This window comes from Triturus cristatus, chromosome 7 (assembly GCF_964204655.1).
Source record: "Triturus cristatus chromosome 7, aTriCri1.1, whole genome shotgun sequence".
Lineage (NCBI taxonomy): Eukaryota > Metazoa > Chordata > Amphibia > Caudata > Salamandridae > Triturus > Triturus cristatus.
The window spans coordinates 1138405414-1138421380 of record NC_140590.1 but is presented as its reverse complement, the minus strand read 5'-3'; the positions used below and the strand labels follow the sequence as shown (position 1 = coordinate 1138421380).

Sequence of the window (15967 nt, the reverse complement as noted above, 5' to 3'; positions counted from 1 at the left end):
GCTGGCTGTGGTTCAGGATGGTGCTTATGGGTGCAATGTACTACAGACGCGATGGAGGATGCAGGGTGCTGGCTGTGGTTCAGGATGGTGCTGGTGGGCACACGGTACCACAGAGGTGATGGAGGGTGCAGGGTGCTGGCTGCGGTTCAGAATGGTGCAGGTGGGTGCACGGTACTGCAGATGTGACGGAGGATGCAGGGTGTTGCACAGTTCACAGTGATTGACGTATTAAAGTTAAGTAAGGAGGCTGTAGGGCGTAGCCGCACGGTGCAGGGTACCTCAGAGATTATATGGTATGCAAGGTACTCCACAGTTTATGACGTTACAGAACAACGTACTTAGTTAGGTGCACGAACGCGTAGTAAGACTCGGGGTCTGTAAGGGCCATGCTGGGGGGTGCAGAGGTCACGGAGGATGCGGGGTGCCGCATGGTCCGCCGTGTTGTAGAATAATGTCATGATGTCACGTGGTGCAGGAACGTGGAAATCTGAGGGGGGACGCAGGGTGCTGCACGCTTCGGGGTGCAGCCAGCAGGCGCGAGCACACACCCTCGGACACACCCTCGCACACACCCTCGGACACAGCCACCCTGCGAGCTCCCTATCCGGGTTGGTTCCTGTTTCCTTGATGCGGTAAGGCCGGGGAGGAGTCGGTACCACGAGGAGTCCCGGACACGCCAAAGCAGCGTCACTGCCAGCGTGAGTAGCACCTGAGAGGGACTCCCGGGCGCTCGAGGGCTGAGGAGAGCGACGAGGAGAAGCGAAAGCGAACAGCACCGGGAAGGCAGTGTATACAGAAGAGACAAGATAAAAAGAGAAAGAAGGAAAGAGGAGGAGGAAGGAGAACAGAAAAGGAAGAGAAGATAACTCGGGTGAAAAGAAGGCGGGAAGAGAAAGACAGACAAAGAGGAAGTTCCAGGATTGGACCACAGGGCTGTAAGAAAGGTACCTCTCTCTTGTCACTTTATACTGTTACAACTTTTAACATACTACTTCTATCTGCCATCTTGGTAACTCTCACCTGCACCATCTCTGATCTGTCAGTGCTTGTGGTGACGCCCTCCAGAACTAGACACAAGGCTGCATGTGTGGTCTCCACAGCTGAGCACAGTTTTCCAGATGTGGTCTCCATAGCTGGGCACAATACTCCACATGTATTCTTCAGCGCTGGGCACAGTACTCCAGGGGTGCCCTTCCAGAAGTGGATGCTCCAGAAGTATTCTCCAGAGCTGGGCCCCACAAGTCTTATGTTTCCTCCATATCTAGATACTAGAGTCCACATGTATCACTCATAATTAGACACAATAGAACAGATGCATTTTCATGAACTGGTCACAATACTCCAGATGTATTCACCAGAACAATGCTCCAGAGCTGTACGCACTACTCACAATACATTTTCCAGCACACAGTAAAGTATTCAAGGTGTGTCTTTCTGATCTGGACACACAACTCCAGGAAGTGCATTCAGAACTGGACACAATGTCCATGTATTGCCTCCAAGACGAGACGCCAAACTCTGTATGTAGCAAGGGTGCAGATCTCCACAGAGGCTCCTAAAACCTGACAGAACACTTTTGAAATGAGGTCCCAGACTGGAACACAATACTTTAGATACAGTGTCTAGAGGTTGACGCAGAACTCAAGAGGAGACCTCCAGAGAGGAGGTGGAGACAAAACTTCAGGTGTTATCCAGAAGCGGGCGCACTGCTTGAGATGTGTTCTTTGAAACTTGACACAATAACCATATGTGGCCGCCAAGACCAGCCACAGAACTCTGTATGCAGTTTCAAGAACAGGTTGCAAACTCCCACACGAGGCCTTCAAAACTGGACACTTGAACCTGTTCCAGACTAGAACACGGTCCTTCGGACACAGTTTTCAGATCTGGAGGCAGCACGCTAAACGAGGCCTCCAGAAATGAGGAGACAGTATTGGACATAATTGTGTAGGTGAGGCTTCAGAATGACGTACATAATCCATATGTGGGCTTCAGAACTGTACACAATAACCTAGATCTGACCTCCAGAGCATGAGCCATATAGTCCAGATGTGGTTTTAAGGAGCCAACTTTGTAGATGTCCCCTGAGTTAGACGCAATACTGCAGCTGAAGCTGCCAGATATCGACAACGCGCTCCAGATCTGACAGCATCCCTACATCTGATGAGATGGCCTCTTACAGGCTGAGCCTGGAGGGCAAACATCCACATGGGGTCGAGATGACCTTAAATGAAGGGAGCTGGGTAGTGGAGCGGCTTCCCTGGCGGTGGTGCTGGGGAGGGTGGCCGGGCACCCCTCATTTTTCCAGACCTCATGCTCTCATGCTACAAGCTCACCAAAAGTGAACGAGGCCAATCAGACGCCCTTAGAGGGCTTGGAAAGGAGGGCATATGAGGTCAGTTCACCTTTGTACTGAGCCCTACTGGTGCCACATTTACCCCACATTGTTCATTGTGGCGCAATGTACGAGAAAGGATAATGTGCTTCTCCCGGGCTCCCGGGATAATTCGCGGATTTGGAAATCCTGGATTTGGATATGAGGCTGAACCGGTTCGGGTTGTTTTCCATAGAGAAAAGGGGCGTGGGAAAGGATGTAATCCCCTGTGTCAGCTCGTAAATTTCAGAAGCCTGTACGCAATACTAATAACTTTGTCATGGAGGTGCACTGCACAGCTTTCTGACTCTTCAGCGCTGCGAGTGACAAATGATTTGCACCCCAAAGCAGTGGCGCCGATTTTATCGACCTCGGAAGGATGACTGGCACTGCTAGCCCTTCCTTGAGTCGTCCCTTTGGTCGAAGGGTTACAGTGACAGCTAGCTCATAAATTAGAACCCCGAGAAGTGTAACTTAATGGTCTCGTGTTTTAATAATGCATTTGTCAAAAAAATGTCACAATTTGCACACAGGCTTTTTACCAGCTGCATTTCGTATTTTTTGAACTGACCTATGTGCAAATGAGTCGGTTCACCCAATATCAAATGGTAGTGGGTTGCAATTTGACCTACCTCTTGAATGATAATGAGGTAAGTTCACAAACCGAAACGTTGCCATCACACACTGAGTTTAGCAGACCACCATGTCTGTGATTGCTTTTAAATGAAGCAAAAAAAAACAAAAACAAATGCAGGATGGAAAACTGGATGCGTTTAAAAAAAAAAAAAGTTTAGAAAACTTTTTTTAAGAGTTGGATCAGGGTCTGCTGATCAAAAGAAGTGTGATAGGGAGCATGAAAGAAAGGTGAGGAGCCCTTCCAAAGGAGTGTAACACAAGGTGGAATAGCCTGATTGCGGGGAGAGACTCGTTGTAGGATGGGACTTATTTGGGCGAGGCTGCAAGCGACAGCAGTTCCTAGATTGAGTTCAGAGCCACAGGTTAGGGTGAGTCCGTGGCAGCTCACTTCTGCTTTTCTTGTGCAGCACGTTGCGCCACCCTATTGGCATTGCACATTTCGGGGTTTCTGAGACCTAGAAACTGAAACGCTCTTTGTGGTCGGAGCCCCTGTCAGCACTCGGAAGTGTGCATCATCGTACACATTTCTAAAAGACATGTTTAGACCTCGTCCTCATTCAGTCCATGGCCTCTCTGACTAGACAGACAACAGAAAAATCTTTGTGCGCCAATACAATCTGTAGCGCCCAGATGCGTCCTAAATTGAATGCGATACCCCAGATGCGTTTTCCTCGAGCAATACACTACACCCCAGATGTCCACCCTCTAGAAATGGACAATTTTCCATATTATACCTCCAGTAATGTAAATCCCATTTGCAAATGCAACCTGTACATATCATACGCACACCGTTCATAACTAATGTGCAGCAGCGAAAGATTCATTTTTTCATGTAGCACACTCGGAAAACAGAGTGACTTCTAGGCGCTTTATCAGTCTTTTAGATAGAGTTGGCAAGTGGAGGTTTCTGGAGGTTTAGGCTATCAGTAAGTTGCATGTCACCTGGGACGTTATTATTTATTTGCAGGGTTTTATATAGCGCTGGCTAGACCTGGAAATATCAGAGCGCTTTACATGAGGATCAGAGAGTTACAAGTTACAAAATTACATCAGTTACAGGAGCCAAGTATAACATAGGAGAAAAAACAGCAAATACACAATAATATGGATTATTAGCGCATAGCATAGCCAAGACGCACGTCAAATGGGGCATGGAAGGTAGGGGGGAATGGTAAAAAGGGGTAAGGAATGCATAATCGGGTCAGGCAGACCGGCAAGAGGGAAAGTACTTACAAAACAGTCACAGTAAAAGACATACAAACCGGTTGGGTACCAACAATCATAAACAATCCATGAATCGGTTATAGTATAATATGGGAGGGGAGTAGGAGACCAAAGGGGGGGGGGATTTGAGTAAAAGAACAGACAGGCGAACAAGGAGCAGTCCAGCAACAATGAGGATAGGTCGAAACCGCCAAGATGGAAGACCCAGGCCATGGGAACCGACAGCATAAACCCGAAATGGCAGAACACACAAAAATCCAACACGAAAACCACAAGGCAGCAGACTCGAAGGCTTTACTCAGGGTCGTATGGGGGAGGCAGCCACATGACCACGGAGGGAGGAGGGCAAGACACCGCCGATCACAAAGCGGGTCGTCGACGTACACACACCCGGGGCTTCAGGGGCAGCAGCATCGCCATTCGGAATGCCGCAAAGACAGGAAAGTCAGATTCAGGCGCCAGGCAGCAGACCCGGAGAGGTGGAGGCAGCAGCGGGGACCAGGAGGGCGCGCCTCCCCAAAACTCAAGAAGCAAAACAAGCTCAGGGGCACTGGTCAGCAGCGCCGCAGTTATGCTACAGTCCAGATTTTCTTTATGTTAAAAACTGTGTGCCTAGGACTTAGTCCAGTTGGTTCTTTTAAGTTGATCCGGGACTACAACTCCCAGAATACTTTGGGTTATAATAGCCCATGCATAGAAATTAATGTGCTTCTCAGTAGTATTCACCCCCCATCCATGATATCTGCAAATGTTGCCATCTTCACTTTCCCCCGTTCCTTTGGGCCTGAAAATGACACACATAAGCCAGCTGAATGTGTTTGGTACAACACTTCTCTCTGTACCATCGTGTGTTCGCCCTTTTGCCTGTTTATGAATGTATGTCACAATACCAAGTCACACAATATTTTCCTGAAACAATATTATATCCACAATAAAGGCTACCACAATATCGTGAAGGTCAGTATACGTTGATAAATATATAGGTTTACTATTCTTAACTCCACAACTACCTAACAAATACCTTGAGGATACATAGAAAGTAAAGATGCATAGATGTGGAGTCAGTGTCAGCCTGTGACAATTAGAACAGGTGGGGCGACGAGCGAATATTAACTCACTGACGGGCACAAATAAAAACCAACAGTGCCCGTAGGCTCAAATCCAAAGCGCTCAATCCTTGTCTGTTTTTCCCAGTGTCAATAATGACCCACGGTTGAGGAATATATGACGTTACTTCGCATGCGTTTAGTACGCATGCCATTACTACGCGGTCGTTAGTACGACCGCGTTTTTAGTTCGCATACCTTTCCTACGCAATTCGGAACAACGAATTGCAGTAGGGGGTGCTGGATGTTGGAATAGTATAATTTACTATTCCAACTCCAGTCTATGCGGACACTAGGGAAGGTGTTGGATTTTAAATCCAACACCTTCCCCCCCCTAACGCAAGTCGCTGTTCCGACTTGCGTAGGAAAGGTATGCGAACTAAAAACGCGTGCGTACTAACGTCCGCGTAGTAATGGCATGCGAAGTAACGCATGCTAAGTAAACGCCGTTTACCACGGTTGAGAGCTCTTAAGTTGTGACTGAAGGTAGTGTGAGTTTCTCACAGTGCCTGTCAGTGAGTTAAACGATTTTAAATAAAAAATAAAAAGATCAACTTATCTAGTGCCTTGTGCTCCTGGTGTCCGTGCTCCTCTAAATCTCGGCAGCGTGGGCTCGCAGAGCTCCAGCCAGGAACTCCTTTCTACCAATCCTGGAGCTGCTCTCATGCTGCTCAGGCAGCATGAAAGAAACCCCGGGATTGGTTGCAGCACTCTGGTTTGATGCTCCTTGAAGCACTGGGGGCCTGTTCATTCTCTCCACCCAGCTGTCTAAGACAGCTCGGGTTGGAGTGTTTAATATGCACATCAGGCTGGCCGTCGCTAGACAGCCGGACAAAGTGACATGCACACATTAAACTGAAATGCACACTATTCTTCCCTGCTTCTGCCCCACCCTCAGAATCGACTGCTACCAGCACGAAAAATAAAATGGTGATAAATCTGTTTTATTACCAGTTTATTTTTCATGTTTCCTGCTCTCCAGCAGACGGGCGATGCTCCTCCACTCTCATGGAGACACTGCCGCTGTGTGGAGTTGGAACAGTAAATCTATACTTACCTATATATGCTGACCGTCACCATATAGAGGTATTCTAGATACAATATTTTGGCTGGATGATATTTGATACTCGATATTGCGCTAGTATACCTTTGTGGTGTGCAGACGGGCTCCTACGTACATGGCTGATTGTCTCTTCCCCTCTACATAGTAAATATATCAGAGTTTGGTACTGCAAGGGAGTCTTTGTCAATTTATCTTTCCAGCCTGTGGTCTCTTTCCCTGAATTAGGTCATTGGGTGCCTGTGTTTTGGATGCTTACACCCAGGGGCGTAACTTGCTCAGTAAGATTGGGGGGAGCTTCAGATTTTTCACCAGTCTGGCATATGATGTAAAAATGCATTATATGGGGGCAGAGCGGTTGAGAGGAGCTTAGGGTGCAGTGGAAAGGGAGAGTAACGTGGATTGGTAGGGGTTCTAAGTGAAGGAAAACACATCATATTGTAAACTCACCAACATTTTTGAAGACTTTCTAAACAGAGAAAGGGAGAGTGTGTCGGTGTATAGTTTTGTCTGTGTGTGTGAAAAGTCTTGGTGAAAACCGACAGGACCTCACCATACCCGACTGAAGGCACTTGTACGCAACTGTTTATCAGAAGATACCTTCACTAGGGGAGTGTAACACTTCAAACACCTCCCCCTGAAGCTACACCCCTGCTTATCCCTATGTTAGACCACATCCTGTGGTCTCTGAGCTTGTACTTAGCCATTAATTGCCTTTGTTTTGGATCCCAGGGTCTGTTTGAGTGTTTTAGTTTCTGTGACTAGCTTGTGGTAGCTGACGCTGCACTTAGGTCAAGATTTACTATGCCTTAGATTGGGAGCTCACGAGTTGCTAAGAGCCAGATTGGGAGTCTGGTGGTCTGAGTACTGCCAGACTCATGGTGGCGCAGCAGTGGTGGTCTGGCCACCGCCACACCAGCGGTCTGACCGCCCGATTAAGACTAGGGTGGTCGGACCGCGTTTCCTGGCGGTAGCGCAATGGTCCTGAGGCCACAGTATGCTTGGAGGGACTGCCGCAGTCCCACCAAGCATAATGCGAGTTTCCTCTTCCCCACAGTTTTCATGGCGGTGGAACCGCCATGAAAACTGTGGCGGACTGGTGCCTAATGCCATGTGGAAGGACACAGGGGGTACAACATATGCCCTCCTGTGTGCATGCACACCAGTTGCTGCATGGCATGTACTGTACAGTCCATGGCGTGCATGAACTGTTTTTGGCATTCCCATTGTGGTGCCCATGTTTAGAGGCACCGCCGCCGGGACGCCAAAAACCAGCCCGACAGACAGGAGGAAACGCCTAATCTGGCAGGCGGCCCAACGACGTCTTTGGTACAGCAGGAGCGTGGCGGTGGCATACTGCCCGCTCCGCCAAAAGTCATTATCGGGCCCTATATGATGCCACATGACGCATAATGGCTTAAACAAGAATCAAGTGCATTGTTGACCAGCTTTGGTTGTATAATGCCAAACCACTCATGAGTCATACAAAGTGGGTGCTTAGGAACAGCACGATGCAAAAGCTGTTCAACTAAAGTCACACTAAGTAGTACAATCTGGTGTTGCATGGAGTCCAAACAGCAAATGAAAACAGGAGCAAATAATGGGCAAAAGAAAAATTATGTGGCTTTACCATGGTTATTTTGTGTAGTTTCTGCAAAATTACACATTTTAGGTAAGTAACAATTGCACAGTTGTCTGCTTATAGAGGTTTGGGCTGTAGGATGTGTCTCGAGTACAAATTTTATGCAAGACATTGCCCGCTCACCTTTGTGTAATAGTGCATTGCTGAAACATGTTTGTCTTCGTTCTAAGATGAGATTTATTTGGGCAAACAAAGCCAGCAAGCACAGCCAATAACGCAGTCAAAGCGTGACACAAAGTAAATACAGTGCAGCTCTACGTTTTGCCATTTTCACAATGCAACACAACAGATTGCTGCACAGCAATGGACTGCTCTAATCTAAGTAAATCTTGGTTATAGTTATTAGTTGTCTGTGTTGGTGATCCCTAATCATGCCTTTGCAGCTTTCTAACACTTGTGTGTGGTGTCCAACCCTGTACCCAGTCGGTCACCAGTTGTCTGTGCTTAGAATCCACAGGTATGTCTTTGTCTGTTTCAGTGATTAGTGTTTCCAACCAGTCGATTGTGAGCTACCAGTAGCTTACAGAAGCCTTGAGTTCATTTTTAACTAGGAACTGCAATAAACATGTGTTGCATTTTCCTTTTAAAGTTAAGGAAAGGCTATGTTTATGTTACATTGTTTTCAGGCTGCAGATAGCAGGGCCTGATAATGAGCAGTGCTCAGTCAGATGTATGAGCCATGGTAGGTCACAGAGGTTTAGAACTGAGGCACTGAAGTATAACTCTTAAATAAAAGTCCTTCTCAACTCAATATTGGAGCATGAGAACAACATGATATTTCCGAATGCTTTTAAATGAGAGGAAATTAAAAAAGGAGTTAACTTAACAATTGAGTTAACTCTTCATTTAAATTGTCTCCCTTTCCAAAGTGTCACATTTTCAAAAAGAATGAATCTTGCTCCCAGTGGCTAGTAGGCACAGTGCCATTTTTGTAACTGAAAAATACCGTCATTTTCTTTTAAATGGGAGAAATTTAAAGTGAAGAAAATTGTTTCAAAGAAACATTTTCCTAATGTTTTTCTCTACTTTAAATTAATTCAAATAAGTCCTAATGATTTACGAAGCATGTTTCTTCACTTTAAATTCCTCACATTTAAACAAATGACTGTATTTTCCTGTTATAAATATGGTACCATGTCTATAGGCCACTGGGAGCAATATCAGGGGCGTAACACACCCCCCCCCGCGGTGTGGGGGGCCCCCAATGTGCTCAGGGGCCCCACTCGGAGAGAAGGAAAAGAAAACACTGTAAAGATAAATAACCTTTAAAAATAACTAAGTAGAAGGCTGTCTAACTTTTCATGGGATCCACGGAAGGTGAGGCCCTCTTGAGTGGGGCTCCTCCAAGGGGAGGCGCAGGAGCCCATTTCTGCTGACAGAGAGCGCCCTGCAGCCCTGTCTTGTCCGGTGCTCTCCAGAGCAGCAGCAGAGCTGGTTTCACTTTCTCTGCTGCTGAATTCTCGCGTGCTACCCAGAGCTTCGCCTAAGTCTCTCTCATATAGAGTTTGTGTTTGGCCCTGGCAGAGGGCGACCTGCAACCCTGACCCCTGGCAGACCTCCTGCCATAGTTCTTCCGAGAAGTAAGTTATTTTTAAGCAAAATTTAAATGACGACCTTCAAGGGTGGAACTGGGAAAGAAACACTCTCCGGCACCAAATTAAAGATAGCTATATTATGGAACCAGTTAGTTAGAAAGTGGCCCACAAGCCGTGGCAGTTTGGAACATGCAGATACATGCCATAACGGTTTTTAAAAATGGTATGAGAGATTGAATTCAGGAGGAGAATTTGAGGTGTTACACCCCCCCATAAATGTTTTGTAATATTATATGGGCACCTTCCTGCACAAAACCAACCTTGGGAAGTGTATTCATTTTTCTAAGTGTGCTGCAGAATCCAGCACATATAGAAAGAGGAAGAAACAAGAAAAAACTAGATATTTCTCCGTTTTTGGCACATCCCCAGTTCCTGTATATCTGGGAATGCGTCAAAATCCATGCGATTTGCACAGCATTGCGGTACTCCAGAATTTTTAAGCCACTAAGAGCCACCCAAAGTGGCTTTGAACAGCTTAAAAAATCTGACTTGGAGGTGTGTGTCACGCATGTACCATGCTTCATGGTGCAAACGTGACACACACCTCTCATAAAGGAGGCCTTTAGTATTAGAAAGGCAGAGGTATTTTCAGCTAATTTCTGCTAAGTAATGAGTTGGTTTGAAATGAAATAAAAATGTATAATAAACGTGCACTACTACCCTGAGGTGTCTAGGCGCGCAAGCTTGCAATCTGGGCAGTACCAGGTTATGAGGCTGGCCAAGGTTAGAGACTCGTAGAAATTGAAAAGTAAGGCTTTTAGTTTTTTCCTAAAGCAGAGAAGGTCTGATTCCTTTTTCAGGAATAAAGGGAGACTGTTCCAGAAACAGGAGGCGCTGCCAATAAAACTTACCCCGCCCTATTTTTATCTTTTTACTCTGGGAACAGTGATAGCATTCTGTTTCTGAGCAAAGAGATCAAGGCGGAAAATACTATTGAAACCAAAGCTTAAAAACTTGTGGGCCTTCCCCATGAAGAGGCCTGAAAGCAATGCACAGGGCCTTAAACTGTATACGCTTCTCAATAGGTAACCAATGGAGAAGCGGAAGGGCATCTGAGGCTGATTCTATTTTTGGATATGCCTAATAACAGGCAAGCGGCTGAGTTCTGTAGGGCCTGCAGCTATTTTGTCTTTTTTTTCTTATACTTTACAAAAAGAGCATTTGGATAGTCAATCTTTGAAAGTATCAAAGCAGAAAACACAGTTTTTTGCAGGTCCTTTGGAATGAAAGGAAAGATCTTCCGTAAGAGTTTCATTGTAAAAATGGAGGCAGACATGATTGTATTCACATGCCCTTTGAAGGTTAGCTGGTTATCAAAGACAACTCCAAGATTTTTTACCTTTGTGACTAGCGGCGGAAGTTGTCCAAGTTCAGGTGGCCACCAGTCTTGGGACCAGAAGGAAGAATCCTTCCCAAAGAGCAGCACCTCAGTCTTGCCTGACTTCAACTTTAAGCAGTTTAGGGCTATCCATTTTCTGATCTCTTGCATACAGTTGTAAAAGCACTTTGCTGTCTCTGAGATATTAAATGATATGGAGATCACTAATTGTGTGTAATCTGCATAGGTAAATGCAGAGAGCCAAATGATCTAATGAGTTTGGCCAAAGGAGCCACGTCGATGTTAAAAAGGGTCGGACTTAGCCACAAACCCTGGGGGACGCCGCAAGGGCGAGAGAAGGATGGGGATTTGAAATTATCGTCTGCGACAAGCTGGATTCTGTCTGACAGAAATGATTTGACTAAAGCGAGGGCTTTATCCTGCACCCCAATGTCCTCCAGTCTCTTCGGCAGGATTTGGTGGTTTACGGTGTCAAATGCCACTGAGAGGTCTTGTAGGACCAGCACTGCACTGCCCCCTGTATCCAGTGTCCAACTAATCTGTTCCGAGGCACTTATCAAAGCCAATTCTGTGCTGTGATGTTTCCCAAATCCAAATTGGCAGGGGTCTAAGTGGCCCTTGTCCTTGATGAAAGCTGTCAACTGTGAGTTAAGAGCTTTTTCAATTACTTTCGCAGGAAGGGGCAATCTGGAAATGGGATGATAGTTCCCAAGTTCTAAAGGATTTAGGTTAGCTTTTTTGATTAAAGGGAGTATATGGGCTATCTTCCAGACACTAGGGAATTTTCCTGACCTAATCATAAGGTTAAGAATGTCTGTAAGGTGATCTGAAATAGTGCCAGCTACTAAATGAATGGTTTTCAGTGGGCATGGATCCTGCGGAGAGCCTGATTTAGTTTGCGGGAGGATGGTTTTAGTTTGGTCCTGGGAAAGTTCAGCAAAAGAGGTTAAATGGACCTTACATTTATTATTAATAGTTTGGGAGTCACTGTGACATTCAATAATTTTAATTTGGAAGTCGTTATGATCATCCAAAGAATTAGAGGAGAAAAGATTAAAAACCGACTTGACCTTATCTTGAAAAAAGGAGGCCAGTGAATTGCAAAAGATTTGATCCATTCCCTGAAACCCCTTTTCGGGAGGTTTAGATAGCTGTTTAACAGTTGCAAAAAGTTATTTTGTAGAATTTTTAGCCGCTTCTATCTTCTGAGTAAAGTATTTGGATGTATGAGGCTAAGATAAGCTTATAACTATTTTTTTCTGAGTGCTCATAATGACGCCTCCATTTCCTTTCTTGCCTACGACATGCTTGTTTAAGCAGTCTTAGGCTTTCTGTGAACCAACGTTCAGAGGGGGTGTCCTGGTTTCTCCTAAGGGGTTTGATCAGTGCAATTTTTTCTGCGGCGTTCTCCAGCCAACCCTGAAATAGGTTAGTTGCATTGTCGGGATCTGTGTTTATGCAAGGCACTGTTTCTGATAAGATAGCGTCTAGTTCTATCTCCTTTATCAGATGCCAATTATGTGAGAGCCTTCCTGGATGAATGTTATTCTGAGGTGTCTTCAAATAGGCTACAATAATATCAAACATAACTGCTCAATGATCTGACCATAGCAAGGCTAGGACTGTTGATGTGGATAGATGCGGGCGGTCAGAAAAGATCTCATCAAGTAGATGGCCTGCCTGATGCGTGGGTTCATTTACCCGTGGTTTACCGAGACTAAGCAGCATGTCAGTGAGACATGTCGCATCCGTGTTCTCAGAATTTTCTAAGTGCATATTAAAATCACCTAGAATTGTAAAATTTGGTGAATCAATTTTTAAATCTAAAAACTAAGAGGACGTGGAAAAGAAACCAGAACAGGTCCCTGGGGGCCGGTGCAAAAGTAGTCCATTAAAGGAATAATGTTTTGATAGCGGAAATTTAAAGGCTAGCACCTCTACATCTTTTAGGCTAGCAAGTTCAGCGAAGGAGCCTGTGAAGGACTGGGTTTGGCAAAGCAATGTGTTGGATCCTAATACTGGAATACCAAGGAGCCCTGCAGGTCATGAATGTTATGTTATGTTATGTTAATAGAAATTTATAGAGCGCACGGTCACCAGAAGGTTTCATGGCGCTAATTGTTGCAAAATGACACGGCCAGCGAGCTAGTTGTATGAAAGCGCAAACAGCCATGTTTTGAGGGCCTTTCTAAATCCCATCAAGTTTTCCTGCGCTCTGATGTCCAGGGGCAGCGAGTTCCAAAAGCCAGGTGCAAGATACGAAAACCTGCGCCCCTCCTGGCATTTGAGTTTGATGGTAGGGGTAGCAAGCAGCCTGAGGTGGCCAGACCGTAAATTGCATTGTGGGATATGTTTCACGATCAGGCCGCTAATAAATTTGGGGCTCCTACAGTGCAGAGCTTTAAAGAGTAAGCATCCGGTCTTAAAAGCTGCACATTGTGCGATTGGGAGCCAGTGTAGTTTAGCCAATAAGGGGCTGGCAGAATGCCATTTTGGTTGCTGAAATATTAATCTTGCTGCCCGGTTCTGTACTATTTTAAGGCGTTTGAGCAGAAACATAGGCAGGCCGAGGTAAATGGAGTTTGAGAAGTCGAGGCGTGACAGTACGAGGGCTATTACTGCCTGAATGAGGGCCGAGGGGGTGAGTAAGTGAGCAATTTTCCTAATTTTCCTCAGTTGGAAGACGCATGAGGAGACTACGGTCCCCACCTGTCCTCTGAGCGATAGATCGGAATTTAGTGTGACTCCGAGGCTTTTTACTGAGGGGGAGGGGGTGGGGGGTGGTCCGAGGTCGGTCGGCCAGAAATGGGGTCCCCACATGATCACGCTTTTTCCCAGTAGGACTAATTCTGTCTTGCCGGGGTTGAGTTTAAGGTGGTTAAGATTCATCCAGCGCTGGATGTGGAGCATAATAGCTTGGAGCGGAGTTCGGTCCATGCAGTGTAAAGATAAGTTGTAGATCATCTGCGTAGTTGAAGGTCGTAACCTTCCTGTGTTTTAAGGAGTTAATGAGGGGTCTGAGATAAAGATTGAATAAGAGAGGGGAGAGGGACGAGCCCTGGGGGACCCCGCAGGAGGTGACAATCCTGGGAGCGGTGAAAGTGCCAAGACGAACTGCCTGTGTTCTATCTTCAAGGAATGATTTGATCCAGTTATATGCAGGGCCTTGTATACCTGCTTGTTCGACACGGGACAGTAAGATGTTGTGGTCCACCGTGTCAAACGCAGCCGACAGATCCAGAAGAATGAGTGCCTGATGGATGCCTTTGTCAGCGTTAGCTCGCAAGGTGTCTAATACGGCGAGGATGACCGTTTCAGTAGAATGTGCGGGCGGAATCCGGCTTGATTAGGTTCCAGGTGGTCAGACTGTTCAATGAAGTTCGAGAAGGACCTGGCCACGTGGGCCTCAAGAATCTTTGTGAAGAAGGGAAGCAAAGAGATGGGGTGATAGTTGGAATGATTCAGTGGGTCGGCATCAGGTTTTTTTAGTAATGGGACCACTATCGCGTTCTTAAAAGCAGTGGGAACCTTGCCTTGGAGGAAGGATTCATTTAGGAAGGGGAGTACACAGTGGGGAAGGTTAGACAGGGCCTCCTTTAGAATATGTGGGGGACATCAGTCATTGGGGGAGCCGGCTTTGACTCGAGCCAACAGATCTAATAGAGTCTGTGGGCATAAGGCAGGGAAATGATCCAAGGTGAGGGAGTTAGTTGTGACGGGGTCTATGTTATCTGTGCAGCAAATGGTGGGAATGCTGGCTTTGATAGTGGATATTTTATTTAAAAAAATAGGTATTGAGGGAGTTACAGAACTCCTGGCTGATCGGGGTGGGTTCTGTCTGTATTGCAGAGGTCATTGATTATAGTAAAAATCTCTTTAGATTTGTTTTGAGCATTGAGTATTCTGGCAGAGAAATATGGAGAACCACTTATGGGCGTCAGTGTGGCGAGACCGTGTGAATTTGGTGAGAGGGGCATGAGAGTCACAGGCCTTTAATAGCCAGTCTGAGATCGCGGTGTCCATGATGTTAACGTCTGAGTTAAAGGGGGTGTGGACCTTGCTAAGGAGTCAATGAAGCCTAATTTGTCAACGGAACTCCATTTTCTGGACATGCCTCCGCCTATTGAGGGAGTCTTAGTTTAAGTAATGGTAGTAATCGTGAAATTAATTAGGTAATGGTCAGACCATATACAGGGTGAGACAGTGAGCGCCGATAGGGTAAGATTTGAAGACCATATTTGGTCCAAAATGTGTCCTTTAGCATGGGTGGGCGAAGAAACATGTTAAATAAAATTCAGGTTGGCAAGTAATTCTGACAGTTCCGCAGCATGTGGCCCACCCCGGGCGTCATTGAACCAGTAGTTCAAGTCGCCTATGAGCATAATGCTAGCATAATTAGTGAACAAGTTTGCCATTTGTTCGCTAAGGGCTGATGGGAAAGTGGGCATGGCATGTTGGGGTCGGTACAATAACACAAAGATGATAGAGCCAGTAATGGCGTCTAATTTGATAACTAAGTTGTCCACCTCTGGGAGGACCAGAGGGGTAAGAGCATTGAAGACATGATCCTTGTGGATGATGGCGGCAACTCCACCACCGTTTTTGCCCTGAGGTCGATTTGCAGCTAATATGTAATATTCCGAGGGGAGTGCTGCTAGAATGTCAGGTGCGGAATCCTGGGTAAGCCAGGTCTCAGTGATCAGAAGAATATCTGGTTTCTCAAGACTGAGTAACAGAAAGATATCCAGTTGGTGTTTGACCAGCGAACGGGTGTTAAGATAGAGTATACGTAGAGCCAGGTGCCATGAACCATGTATGAGGTGCTATGAACGCTTTCTGGGGTACCAGTGATGTTAGAATAGAGGAGCGCAAAGATAAAGAGCCTGTTCCTGCACCATCTCTTTGTACAGAGCTGCTTTGAGTGTTCTGAACAACCACATACTTGATAAAGTTACTGGTTTATTCATTAGCCTGCAGATTTATTTTTGGCA

General features: G+C 46.1%; 1 protein-coding gene across 1 annotated transcript in view; it reads left to right on the top strand.

The window, feature by feature from the left end:
- Nucleotides 1-629: 629 nt before the first annotated feature.
- Nucleotides 630-15967, top strand: part of HK3 (hexokinase 3) — a 302793-nt gene continuing 287455 nt past the window's right edge. Inside the window, exon 1 of the mRNA XM_085618301.1 lies at nt 630-944. The gene's annotated coding sequence lies outside the window, so the exon portion shown is untranslated. The remainder of the gene's footprint in view (nt 945-15967) is intronic.